This window comes from Schistocerca piceifrons, chromosome X (genome assembly GCF_021461385.2).
Source record: "Schistocerca piceifrons isolate TAMUIC-IGC-003096 chromosome X, iqSchPice1.1, whole genome shotgun sequence".
Lineage (NCBI taxonomy): Eukaryota > Metazoa > Arthropoda > Insecta > Orthoptera > Acrididae > Schistocerca > Schistocerca piceifrons.
This window is the reverse complement of record NC_060149.1, coordinates 920,868,191-920,881,900: the sequence shown is the minus strand read 5'-3', so window position 1 is coordinate 920,881,900 and position 13,710 is coordinate 920,868,191. Positions and strand designations below refer to the sequence as shown.

The following is a 13,710-nucleotide window of genomic DNA, read 5'->3' as shown; positions in this document are numbered from 1 at the left end:
CAAATTTCTTTTATTTAAAAGAGTGTGGTACCATAAAAAGGAAATTTTGACATAAAATATGCCCTTCTGGGCTAAAAAGTTTTACCTAATCCATAAATCTTCGAATTTAATAGCAGTGGATAGGGGTATTTGTGTTTTAAGTGTTGTTTCTAAGTTACTTCTGAAATGAAGATAAGGATTAATTAGATGCAATTTATATGAAGAAAAATTAAAACTTGACAGGTATTTTATTTTTCTTCATAACCTACAGCCCATTTGGAGCATGTAGTAACTCTTTTCACTTTAATCAGTGTGGTCATGAAATTGTTTTATATCAGTAACCTTTTTTGTTGTTAACTATGAACCAAATATTATCTCAGTTGTGTGCTATGGTTTCATAACTAAGGTTTGTAGGTCTGCACATCTCATGTTGGTGCAAATCACGAAATTATGTCATTTTTGGAAGCTACTATGTACTGAAATTAACAGTCTACAATTTTTGAAGCAACCAGTAATACAATAAAATCTACTTCTAAGTTGCTGCTCAGAATCAGCAGACTAATCTTGTTCACTTCTGAAAAGATTCTGCTTATAACAGAGAATCTAAATGCAAAAATCTATGGGTGATGTTTAAGGCAACTAATCTGTTTATTATTATAGGTTCATAACAAGTGAAAAATGTAGCAAACTGACTGTCCATAAATTGATATATGGATACAAGTTACAAAATAAAAAATGACAAAAGCATTTACAAATAATAATTTAAATGTGTTTGTATACATTTACATTTACTGGTTACTTACCTACTGAGCTGCCAGTATGTGAAGATGACTATCACAAAAAGTGCAAAAAAGAGACCTCCTGAAACTCCTGCAGTGATGTAAACTGGAGTATTATCCTAAAATAAAAAGATGTTAATGCAGACCATACTATCCTATTCCTTACTGATGGTCTTAAGTGCAATACATTTGGATACTAATAATGTTATGAGGAAAAAAATTTAAAAATGGTTAATAGAATTTTACAGTGTACTAGATATGTAATAGAATTTATCAAGCAACAATTACAACAGCAGTTATCTGTATAGATGACACAAATTTGCATCCATATAAACTGTAAGCAGTGAAGATCATACAGTTACATAAATCATTAGTTATTAGAAACCTATTATTCCACAACTGTATACAGTGTAACAGACAAGAACAACATGAATCTGAATCCCAGAACTACTTGAGTTTCTAGAATCTTCTGAAACAAAAGTGGTAAATGAGGAAAAATAGGAAATAGTAGTCATTCATCTTTTTGTTTCTTTACATGGAACTGGAAGAAGCACTAATATCTCGTACAATAGGAAGTATCCTCTGCAAGGTACTTCACAGTGGCTTGCAGGGTGTGGATGTAGATGTAGATGTATATGGTAGTTAAGACATGTAATCATTTAAGAGAAAGCTGGCAAATTAAAATATTTGTTACTTTTGCTCTGTGACAGTAGTACAAAAAAGAATAAGTTCTGTGGGTGATGTAAATCAGTTTTGTATAGTATTGAAGAAAAATTTTCCATTCACAATAAATGGGTGTAACGGAAATTTGACTTACATGATCTAAAGGAAAATCATATGCTAAATTATTAAGGCAATGAGCTATGAAGCCGCAACCTTACTCACTTCATACATAATTTCTTAAAGTACAAATTGCTTCTCTATTACTAATATTTAATCATATTTCATTGGACTTGAAGTGAAATGTCTCCCATATGGGTAATGCCACCAATTAAAAAAAACTGAATCATGCTTTAGCTCTTTTTTTATTGTAGAATAAGGAACATTGTATTAATATAATTGTAACTCCAGGTGATACTTCATGTAGAAGGGTGTAAAGCATGGATGATTCACTGTTTACAGAGAGTAAACTCGTATATGACACATCAAAACATTGAATCAAAATTCTTACAATTTATGTGCCATTAATTGTGTAATTTCCCACTTCTGTTCCTATCAAAAACTGTTATTTCTTCATCTCATGTGTTAACTGGACATAATATTACAGACTTCTGTCTCCACATTATGCATGATTTAAACTTTATAAAGACCCAATACTCAAGACCAGTACTATAAATATGTTTGTGATGATACAGAAAGTTTCTGTTAGTGACAATGCATAATAAAAACTTTCAGAAGACGCAAGTCCCAGTACTGCTAATAGAAACACTTAAAACAGTTCATAGCACTCCTAACTTTCAGAACAGTAAGATCATCATTATGAGAAGGTATACCAATACTGTACTCAGAAATTTCTGTGTAAGAAAGGATTTATAATAATTCAAAGAGAGCCTTTATGAATTCACAAAAAAACCACAAAGTTGTATTAGTAAAGGAAAATGGCTGTTTTATGACTTGGATATGTTTAATTAACTTGTATTAATAATAATAATTTGGACTATGTTTATCAATTGAGTAGTTTCATTTTTTTTATATTTGTACTCTCTATATAAGAGAGAGGGAAAATATACAAAACATATCAAGACAGTAATCATAATAATATTGTGGGAGAGATTTTCAGCTGATGTGACTGTTCTGCAAACGATACTGACAATGTGACTATTTTACTTCATTATAGTGTTCATTTGATCGTTAACGTATAAATACACAATGTTTGAACTGTAAGCTAGCTGACTTCCACAAGGGGTTGTGGGGAGGGACTGAAATGAGAATGGCTCCCATGTAGGCTGCTATAGGCTGAGGAACCCTAATCTGTGAAAGTGGACATCACAGATGGAAGTGTATATAGCGTATATGTTGTTTGTAATTCAGACTGAAATTGTGTGATGTATTGACATATTCTGTAAAAATCTTATCACAAGGGAAAGGAACTGTATGAAATAGAAATAATATTTACAACACAATGAATGGCAGACTATTTTTGGCATTTATTGAAGCTTTTGTACTTCATATTTCAAGAGGTGAGGTCATATGGTTTCACTGTCATCATGGTCTGTGTGTGTGTGTGTGTGTGTGTGTGTGTTTGTGTGTGTGTGTGTGTGTGTGTGTGCGCGCGTGCGCGCGCCCAACTCTTACTCGCTTATACCAGATGTGACTGTACTTGCAATTATTTCTTCAATAGCAATTTTGACAATGTCATAACATATTTAATATTCTTCCCCTATCTCTTGCACTTTACTGCAGTATCCTCCCAAAACCAAAGCTGTAACTGATTATTATGAAGTAAATGATCTGATGGTCTTTCCTTTCAGCCAAAAATCCCACAGCACACAGTTTTTCGGCCTGGTTATTTGCATGAACTGAGTGTACAGAGTGAAGTACAAACCACTAACACAACAGACGAAAGTGGCTACCTCACCCAGTATTATCAGCTAGGTAATGATGGCTGTTACCAAAAATTAATGACTGACCAAAGCCTTCTGATGCTTATCAACTTATACTAGTTCAGGTCCAGGGAACTAACAGAAACAGAAATTTCCCAACAAACTACATCAGATGCTGATGTAGGTTGGTCTGTATGTGATAAATTTGGCAAAGTGTCTGCTACTCAAACAATTCAAAATAGGGCTTATTTGTTGTAGATTCTATATCACTGAGATTTTGCTGTTAACAAATAAAAGAATTTGCTCTTCTCTCATGAATTCTGCTTCAGTTTCTAGAATGATTTTCATCACATGTTCATCTGGAGGAGAAATTTTAGCAAGTGAAATCATGAGAAACTCATAGAAAGTAGGAAGTTAGCTGGAGACGTTGCAGAAATGGTGTTGGGAGGCTACATGTTGCGTGAGTGTATAAAGCATCATACACTCCTGAAAATGGAAAAAAGAACACATTGACACCGGTGTGTCAGACCCACCATACTTGCTCCGGACACTGCGAGAGGGCTGTACAAGCAATGATCACATGCACGGCACAGCGGACACACCAGGAACTGCGGTGTTGGCCGTCGAATGGCGCTAGCTGCGTAGCATTTGTGCACCGCCGCCGTCAGTGTCAGCCAGTTTGCCATGGCATACGGAGCTCCATCGCAGTCTTTAACACTGGTAGCATGCCGCGACAGCGTGGACGTGAACCGTATGTGCAGTTGACGGACTTTGAGCGAGGGCGTATAGTGGGCATGCGGGAGGCCGGGTGGACGTACCGCCGAATTGCTCAACACGTGGGACGTGAGGTCTCTACAGTACATCGATGTTGTCGCCAGTGGTCGGCGGAAGGTGCACGTGCCCGTCGACCTGGGAGCGGACCGCAGCGACGCACGGATGCATGCCAAGACCGTAGGATCCTACGCAGTGCCGTAGGGGACCGCACCGCCACTTCCCAGCAAATTAGGGACACTGTTGCTCCTGGGGTATCGGTGAGGACCATTCGCAACCGTCTCCATGAAGCTGGGCTACAGTCCCGCACACAGTTAGGCCGTCTTCCGCTCACGCCCCAACATCGTGCAGCCCGCCTCCAGTGGTGTCGCGACAGGCGTGAATGGAGGGACGAATGGAGACGTGTCGTCTTCAGCGATGAGAGTCGCTTCTGCCTTGGTGCCAATGATGGTCGTATGCGTGTTTGGCGCCGTGCAGGTGAGCGCCACAATCAGGACTGCATACGACCGAGGCACACAGGGCCAACACCCGGCATCATGGTGTGGGGAGCGATCTCCTACACTGGCCGTACACCACTGGTGATCATCGAGGGGACACTGAATAGTGCACCGTACATCCAAACCGTCATCGAACGCATCGTTCTACCATTCCTAGACCGGCAAGGGAACTTGCTGTTCCAACAGGACAATGCACGTCCGCATGTATGCCGTGCCACCCAACGTGCTCTAGAAGGTGTAAGTCAACTACCCTGGCCAGCAAGATCTCCGGATCTGTCCCCCATTGAGCATGTTTGGGACTGGATGAAGCGTCGTCTCACGCGGTCTGCATGTCCAGCACAAACGCTGGTCCAACTGAGGCGCCAGGTGGAAATGGCATGGCAAGCCGTTCCACAGGACTACATCCAGCATCTCTACGATCGTCTCCATGGGAGAATAGCAGCCTGCATTGCTGCGAAAGGTGGATATACACTGTACTAGTGCCGACATTGTGCATGCTCTGTTGCCTGTGTCTATGTGCCTGTGGTTCTGTCAGTGTGATCATGTGATGTATCTGACCCCAGGAATGTGTCAATAAAGTTTCCCCTTCCTGGGACAATGAATTCATGGTGTTCTTATTTCAATTTCCAGGAGTGTATATATATTAGTGGTCAGATGAATACTGTTAATACCCTGATATATGAAGATGAGGCACTGCAACTACATTAATTTCTCATTCTAGAGGTGCAATTGTTTGAGACTTCCTTTCATGGATCATCATACCAACCTACAACAAGCCACTTAATGGATGAATTTGTTGCAGGTGACTACATCCACCATATGGACTGAGCAGCAGGGACTCCAGATTTGAATTCTATAAAAAATGTCTGAGTACAATGGAGAGGAAATTTTCAACCTGAAACTTCTGGAAATTTTCAATCTGTGAACCACCACTAGTAACTCTTCTAGATCCCCATACAGATATTTCTCACTGATGGAATTAACTGCCCACAGAGATCTTGCATTACCTCATAGAGAGCATACTCTGTATGCATGTTAGGAATGAACATATGCCATATTAAATGTTTTGTCATCTTGGAAGAGAGTTTCTGAGTTTGAAAACTTTATATAAAATATATTTAAGTTTAGAAATTTGATGAGAATTACAACTGCAACTCCAGGAACATAGCATGTAACAAACTTCAAATTGGCTTGATGTATACTACATTCTTGAATATGCAAGTGATTAGCATTTCAGTACAATTGTAAAAAGTAGTTAGAAGTAATACCACTACACTATTTATGTGAGGGAAGCTTACACAGTAGGTTTCTTATTCATTAACCACATTTTAATATTGCTTATTTACAAGGAGAAACATCTGACACAACATGTTAGAATTCAACAGCAGCAGGATTGTGAGCCATTGAGACTGTGCATTATTGTTCCATAATATGTTATTCGTGCTATTCACAATCCCATGACTCATGGCTGTACAAGATCATACAGCCCTGTTACAGACCTTGGGTCAGAAAATGGGCTTGATTGTATAAAGTATCAATGCAAACAGTGTGACAGGATCATTGGACACAGAAGTGACACCATGTTACCTTTTCAGACAGGTTCTTGTTCTGCATTCTGCATCACAATAGAAGTGTCCATGTGTGGAGGCTCTGAAGGTAACAAAAATTGACAGATTGCTTTTGTCATTAACACTAGGGCACACCACTGGCAATTTTGACAGCAGATATTACATGCATTAGGGCTGGTTGCTGTGCATTACTTTTGAGGTCTCCACAATGGTACCTTTCAAGAAGATAACTTACAACCATATGTTGCCGTGTTGTCCTGATATACCTCAAAACAGAAAGCACTCAACTCTTTCCCTTGTTATCACTTTCTCCAGATACCTCAACAATTAAAAATTCTGGTCATGGGTTGCCAAGAGATTGAAATGCCACCATTTGACTGTCACTATTATTGATGAACTCCGGCATAGAGTTGAAACAGCACAGAATGGCATACACTTAACTTTCAGCCAAGCTCAGTTCAGCTTGATGCCCAGTCATTGTTGCTGCCAGAGATCTGTGTACTAAATTTCCCACCTTCTGTACACACAAATCCCCTGCAAATTTAATAACATGCTATTCCTAGTGTAACATACACTGGAGAGCCAAAGAAACTGGTACACCTGCTCAATATCATGTTCGGTCCCCTCGAGCACGCAAAGGTAGAGCGACACGACACGGCATGGACTCGACTAATGTCTGAAGTAGTGCTGGAGGGAACTGATGCCATGAATCCTGCAGGACTGTACATAAATCAGTAAGAGTACAAGATCTCTTCTGAACAGCATGTTGCAAGGCATCCCAGATATACTCAATAATGTTCATGTCTAGGGAGTCTGCTGGCCAGCGGAAGTGTTTAAACTCAGAAGAGTGTTCCTGGAGCTATGCTGTAGCAATTCTGGATGTGTGAGGTGTTGCATTATCCTGCTGTAATTGCCCAAGTCCGTTTGAATGCCCAATGGACATGATGAATAGATGCAGGTGATCGGACAGGATGTTTACGTACTTGTCAGCTGTCAGAGTTGTGTCTAGGTCCCATATCACTCCAACTGCACATGCCTAACACCATTAAAGAGCCTCCACCAGCTTGAACAGTCTCCTGCTGACATGCAGGGTCCACAGATTCACGAGGTTGTCTCCATACCTGTACACGTCCATTCGCTCGATACAATTTGAAATGAGACTCGTCCGATCGGGCAACGTGTTTCCAGTCATCAACAGTCCAATGTCAGTGGTGATAAGCCCAGGCGAGGTGTAAAGGTTTGCATTGTGCAGCCATCAACGGTACACAAGTGGGCCTTCATCTCCAAAATTGCATACCGATGACGTTTTGTTGAATGGTTCACGTGCTGACACTGGTGGCCAGCATTGAAATCTGCAGCAATTTGTGGATAGGTTGCACTTCTGTCAGATTGACTGATTCTCTTCAGTCATCATTGGTCCCGCTCTTGCAGGATCTTCTTCTGGCTGCATCAATGTCAAAGATTTGATGTTTTACTGGATTCCTGATATTCATGGTACACTCATGAAATCGTTGCATGGGAAAATCCCCACTTCATCACAATGTCAGAGATGTTGTATACCATTGTACATGCACCGACTATAAGACCACATTCAAATCCACTTAACATCTCGATAACCTGCCAATGTAGCAACACTGACCCATCTAATAGCTGCGCCAGACACTTGTTGTCTTACATAGGCATGCCGACCACAGTGTTGTATTCTGCATGTTTGCATATCTCAGTATTTGAATACACGTGCCTATACCAGTTTCTTTGGGTGTTTCAGTGTATGTATACAACAAGGAATACATGTTTTGCACACTGCCGTATGTCAAATATCTTATGTTTAACCTTTAGCACTTTGAAAAAAAGTACACTATAATTTATAAATTTTGCTGTATTTAACTGAATTTATATACATCGATTTTTTTGTGGCATTTCATGTCTACAGTTTGCATAACTTTCAATTACTGCTGTATGTAAATGAATTTATGTAGCTTTATCTTTTATATATTATAAATTAAACTTTTTACTGTAAGGAGTTGTGTGCCTGCAGAGCTATTGGCATAGAGTTGCCTTCAATTGTTAAGCCTAGGCCTTTAGTTTATTTATTTATTGTGAGATATGATTTACAGTGTTTTACAAGTTTATGGCATTTGTGAGAGTTTGTTCAAGGAAGATGTGCATAATTCAAGAACTTTATCACAGAGCACACAATACTAATTGCTCTACCAGGTGGAATTTAGTTTCATTGTTGTGTTAGACTATGTTAATCACACAGTTTATTTGCTGTTAATTAGCTAACAGTCCAGGGAGTCACTGTTATCTTTTAGTTCTTATGCTTCTTGTTAAAATTAGGAAATATTCATTAAATGTGGTTTTCACTAATTTCAGTGTTCCCACGTCTACCCGTCCTGTATTGGGAAAGAGGATTAATGTGCAGCCCTCAGTTATTTGTTAATATTATCACCTAGTTCAAGGTTTTTTTACAAGTGAATCATGTTGTTGTAGTACAGTCTGTAATGTAATATAACTCACTGATAACTGCTGAGCCCCTATATTAATAGTTTAATTGAAAACGTTGTTCTCATGCAACACTGATTTGCAATAGCCATTGTATAGGCACAAAGAGCCCTAATGCATTTTAATTGTCATTCTTACTCATTGTCTTCTAATGCAGGCCACAGTATGTTCAACACCTGGTTGGCAGAGCTTTTAGTTAGCTACAGATTGGCAATGGTCATTCATATAGATAAACAAATGGTTGGCATTGTATACTCATGGAATACTGCACAGTAATCACAGCTTGCCTGGTAAATAACACAGCTGCTTTCGTAAGTGCCTTAGATTTGATAGGACAGGAAATGCCCATTTCTGTAATACAGTAAAAGAAGGTAGGAGTGTATATGAGACATGTTTTGTACCTGGGTTATTCAAAACAGAATTATGATTGGCACTATTATTCTATGGCATTTCCCTGTCTGAGTGTGGTGAGTTGCCTATGAACTTGCCAAAAAACTACAGCTTAAGTAAAATTTCAATAAATTAACCAAAATGACTGAAGAAGACTGGATAAATGGTTTTAAAAAAGAGAAATCCCAAAATAACTACAAGAAAACCATCAAGCAAGTACAACAGTGTTCTAGGTTTTGATGAAGCTGAAGCTTCTGTTTTTTTTCCAATTTGAACACTGTTTTAAAAAAAAAAACATGCTATGTATGTATTTTGCTATATTTTAAGATGGTGAAATTTGTTGGTTTCTTAGAAAATTAGTTTTATTATGTCTGTATTTCATACTCTATAAGGGTGTCAGTATTACCCAGGTACTCAGGGCAACACCAAAAGGTTGCAGGCTTGAGAAAATGGATATGCAGTTATGAAGATATTCAACATCCTTTTTCTTTTATTTTTCTCATACAGCTGTCCATCTAATATTCCAGGATCACACAGTGCATCATGAATTTTTCCATGCAAGTGACAGGATTCCAAACCAAAACAAAAAATCTCTGAGTCAGTATTCCCCTGGTGTCTTCTACACATAATGCTTATTGCGAGAATACATGAAACTGTCACATTTCTGTCTGTGCTGTATTTAAGTGAACTTTATAATTCAATGTGTTTCAGACCACTGATGATAACAGTCTAATTACTTTTTAAGGAAACATGTTCTTTCTTGAAATATTCTAAATTTATGATTCACTACAGTCACTAAAAACATTTTATCTTCAAAATTTTATTTCACTAATAATTCTTTAGGGTTAAAATATATTAATTGAAAGCCCCCATTCTCCACATTGCAGCTAACATTTTACTTTTTCTGGAAACTCTGTATTACTACTATCCAAAATGATTCTGTTCTGGTGCATTTGTATCTTAAAACATAATGTACTTTTATAGTTTTGTAGCACTGATTTTTCTGATTATAAAAATATGTAACTTTCCTAGAATAACGTTTTGGTTTTTAAAATGTTCAGATTAGAAAATTTAACTTTTCTGAAAATTCTTGTGGGCTTTGGACATCCCCATGCACATTAAACCTCTGCTTCATAAAATAATACATATCATTTTGCCATTGTTTTGCTTATACAGACTACAATTAATCCAGATAGCTTCACTGACTAATGTATTTTTGTATTTTTTTTACTTTTGTTGTAATTATATTATTATTAAAGCTGTAAATACTGAGTACTTTACAATTTTTTAGTTATTGTAGCATGTGTGTCTTTATGCAGGCATTCCATACAAAGTCATAGTTAGGGCTGAGCAGTTAAACAGTATAGATGTTATGTGTTAGTCAGCATTTCATAATCATCCTGTAACACTCCATGTCAGTTAGGTAGTGAACCTTCAGTCATCACCATGCTATTATTAAGTCTGTGATGAGTATTCAGTCAGTGCAAAACTTTGTCATTCACTTTATTAGTCAGTCACGCTTCAGCAGTCAAGGTGTTAGTTATTTGTGTTGTCACTTGTAAAATTTTGACAGAATATGCATAGACTATGCGAACTGCTGACTTATGTTTTACTGCCTGGCAAAATTACTACTTAAAAGTTTATCATTGTATTTTAGTACAATAAAGATAAATCAACTAAAAAGTAAATCTGACTGTGTTGTGGTGAATCATTATTAACTGTTTAATTCACTTAGTAGTTATCATAACACAGTTTTGGAGATCAATATCAAAGACAATTAAGAGAAAAAAAAAGAAAAAAAAAAACATGTCGGTTGCTTTACAGGGTCTAAATAGAGCAATAAGGCATTGATTGGGAGTGGGGTGGGTAGGGTGGTTGAGAGTGATGGGTTCAGTGTAGTGGTACTACCAGATAGAAGTAAGAAGTAGGTTAGATAGTTTCCTCAAAAGACATTAAGAATCTTTTTCCAGTTGTAGGATGGCAGCTGTCTTGATAGGGTGCAGGAAATCACTGTCACACCTTTACAGAATGTGAAATCCACACAATATCCTACTCATTCCTATACCATCATGAGCCATTTACTTGAGGGTATCCCAGATGTAAGACCTTAATCATATACCAATCCACCACCTCCAACTGTAGCTCCGTCATGTGTATATCCTACCCAATCAAAGGTAGAAGTAAAAGCAGCCAGGACATCCACAAGTGTGGTGCAGTTACTCTGCTGTGTACACAGTACATATGATAACTAACTAGCTGCTGAACATGCTGCATACTACAACATAATTCTCTTCAAACGAGGCTGCATTATGTGTAGCCCAAAACCAACTGCTCTGAGCTACACAAGAAACTGTCATTCCAGCATATCATTTACTGTTGCAATTCCTCTTCAATGATGCTCTTCCTCCCTACCATCACCAGACTCTGTAAACTACATAGGTGGCATCTGGTTGCTGTAGGATATCCTCTGTTTTAATATTCCTCACTTAAAACTCCATTAATCCCATTCTTTAGCTTCTCTCATTCTATGTATTTGCAGTAATCATGTACTCTGCTTTTATTTTCCATCCAGAGATTCTGCTAGCAAGACAAGGTTATCACTCACAGGCAGGGGCAGCTAGTATAAGATACCCACCAGATAGACCTATTACATGCATTCTGTGGATGGGCAAACCACATGCATTCATACTCTGTGGAACAGTCATATAAGCTATGGCCTGTCAGCCTTACTGCCGCCCATGCGTTAACTGTTTTCACACACCTGACACTTGTACCCATTGGTGCCCGGCTGCCTACCAGGATGCACATGAGCTAGAAGAGCCTGGCCTTGACCTTGCACCCCCATGTCCCCATACATATTTCTCCCTTTCTCTCTTTCCCATCCACTCATACACCTCCCTCCTTGAAATCTACTACTCATTCTCTCCTTCTTCTCCTCCCCCCTCCCTCCTCCCCCCCCCTCTCTCTCTCTCTCTCTCTCTCTCTCTCTCTCTCTCATCACAAACATACATGCATACACACACTGACACACACTTACACTGATGAGCCACACCTTAACCACTTGCGTACTTGCATGTTTGTCCACCTTAGGAAAAAAAAAAAAAACCAGGAACAGTTCTCATTTTATGGATCTGAAAAGTCCTTGGTAGGTTTCTGGAGGTATTTGGTACCAGATGTCTCTGAATAGATCATGTAATTCCCATAAATTTTGGACAGTTGATTTGTGTACACAGAGCGAGTGTCTGAAAGTGTCCCAGATGTGTTTCATCAGGTTTAGATTAAAGGAATTTGGCAGTCAAGACATCAACATGAGTTCCATACCATGCTCGTCAAACCACTGTAGTATGGTTCTGATATTTGACAAGGGCAGTTACCCTGCTGGGAGATGCTGCTGCTGTCAGGGAAGACATCAAGCATGGCAGAATGCAGGTAATCAGCATTAATTTTCATGTAAAACTTCCTGGCAGATTAAAACTGTATGCCAGGCCGAGACTCGAACTTGGGACCTTTGCCTTTCACGGGCAAGTGCTCTATCAACTGAGCTACCCAAGCATGACTCACGCCCCGTCCTCACAGCTTTACTTCTGCCAGCACCTCGTCTCCTACCTTCCAAACTTTACAGAAGCTCTCCTGCGAACCTTGCAGAACAAGCACTCCTGAAAGAAAGGATATTGCGGAGACATGGCTTAGCCACAGCCTGGGGGATGTTTCCAAAATGAGATTTTCACTCTGCAGTGGAGTGTGTGCTGATATGAAACTTCCTGGCAGATTAAAACTGTGTGCCAGGCCAAGACTCGAACTCGGGACCTTTGCCTTTCGCGGGCAAGTGCTCTACCAACTGAGCTACCCAAGCACAACTCATGCCCTGTCATCACAGCTTTACTTCTGCCAGCACCTCGTCTCCTACCTTCCAAACTTTACAGAAGCTCTCCTGCGAACCTTGCAGAACTAGCACTCCTGAAAGAAAGGATATTGCGGAGACATGGCTTAGCCACAGCCTGGGGGATGTTTCCAGAATGAGATTTTCACTCTGCAGCAGAGTGTGTGCTGATATGAAACTTCAGGAGAGCTTCTGTAAAGTTTGGAAGGTAGGAGATGAGGTACTGGCAGAAGTAAAGCCGTGAGGACGGGGCGTGAGTCGTGCTTGGGTAGCTCAGTTGGTAGAGCACTTGCCCGCGAAAGGCAAAGGTCCCGAGTTCGAGTCTCGGCCTGGCACACAGTTTTTATCTCCCAGGAAGTTACATATCAGCGCACACTCTGCTGTAGAGTGAAAATTCTCATTCTGGAAATTTTCATGTAGTCCACAGATGTCATAGTGCCTTGGATTCCTCCCATGGGTCTCAGTCTGGGTGAATGCCCCTCCCCTCCCCCTTCCCTCCTCCCTCCCCCTCTCCATCATAGCACAATACTGCTCCAATCAGCCAGTGGCCAGTGTCGATGCCTCAATGCATGTTTCGAGCAACCATTCACCTGGATTACAGCACATCTGGTCACGACCACTCACTGGGTGTAACAAGAAACATCAAAGTTGTTAAATTCTTATCTATGCTGTATTTCACTAAACTTTATTATTCAGTTTATAGTTTTCAGATTACTGATTATAAAATTATAATTAATTTTCATGAAATATTTTAAACTTATGTCATTAAAACCATATGCTATTCATAATTCAAATCAA

The 13,710-nt window shown here is 39.4% G+C and overlaps 1 non-coding gene across 1 annotated transcript; it reads left to right on the top strand.

Annotated features, from left to right (window-relative positions):
- Positions 1–13,173: 13,173 nt before the first annotated feature.
- On the top strand, positions 13,174–13,248 carry Trnas-cga. Its single transcript has one exon. It is a non-coding gene; the product is annotated as a tRNA-Ser (tRNA).
- The last annotated feature ends 462 nt before the right edge of the window (positions 13,249–13,710 follow it).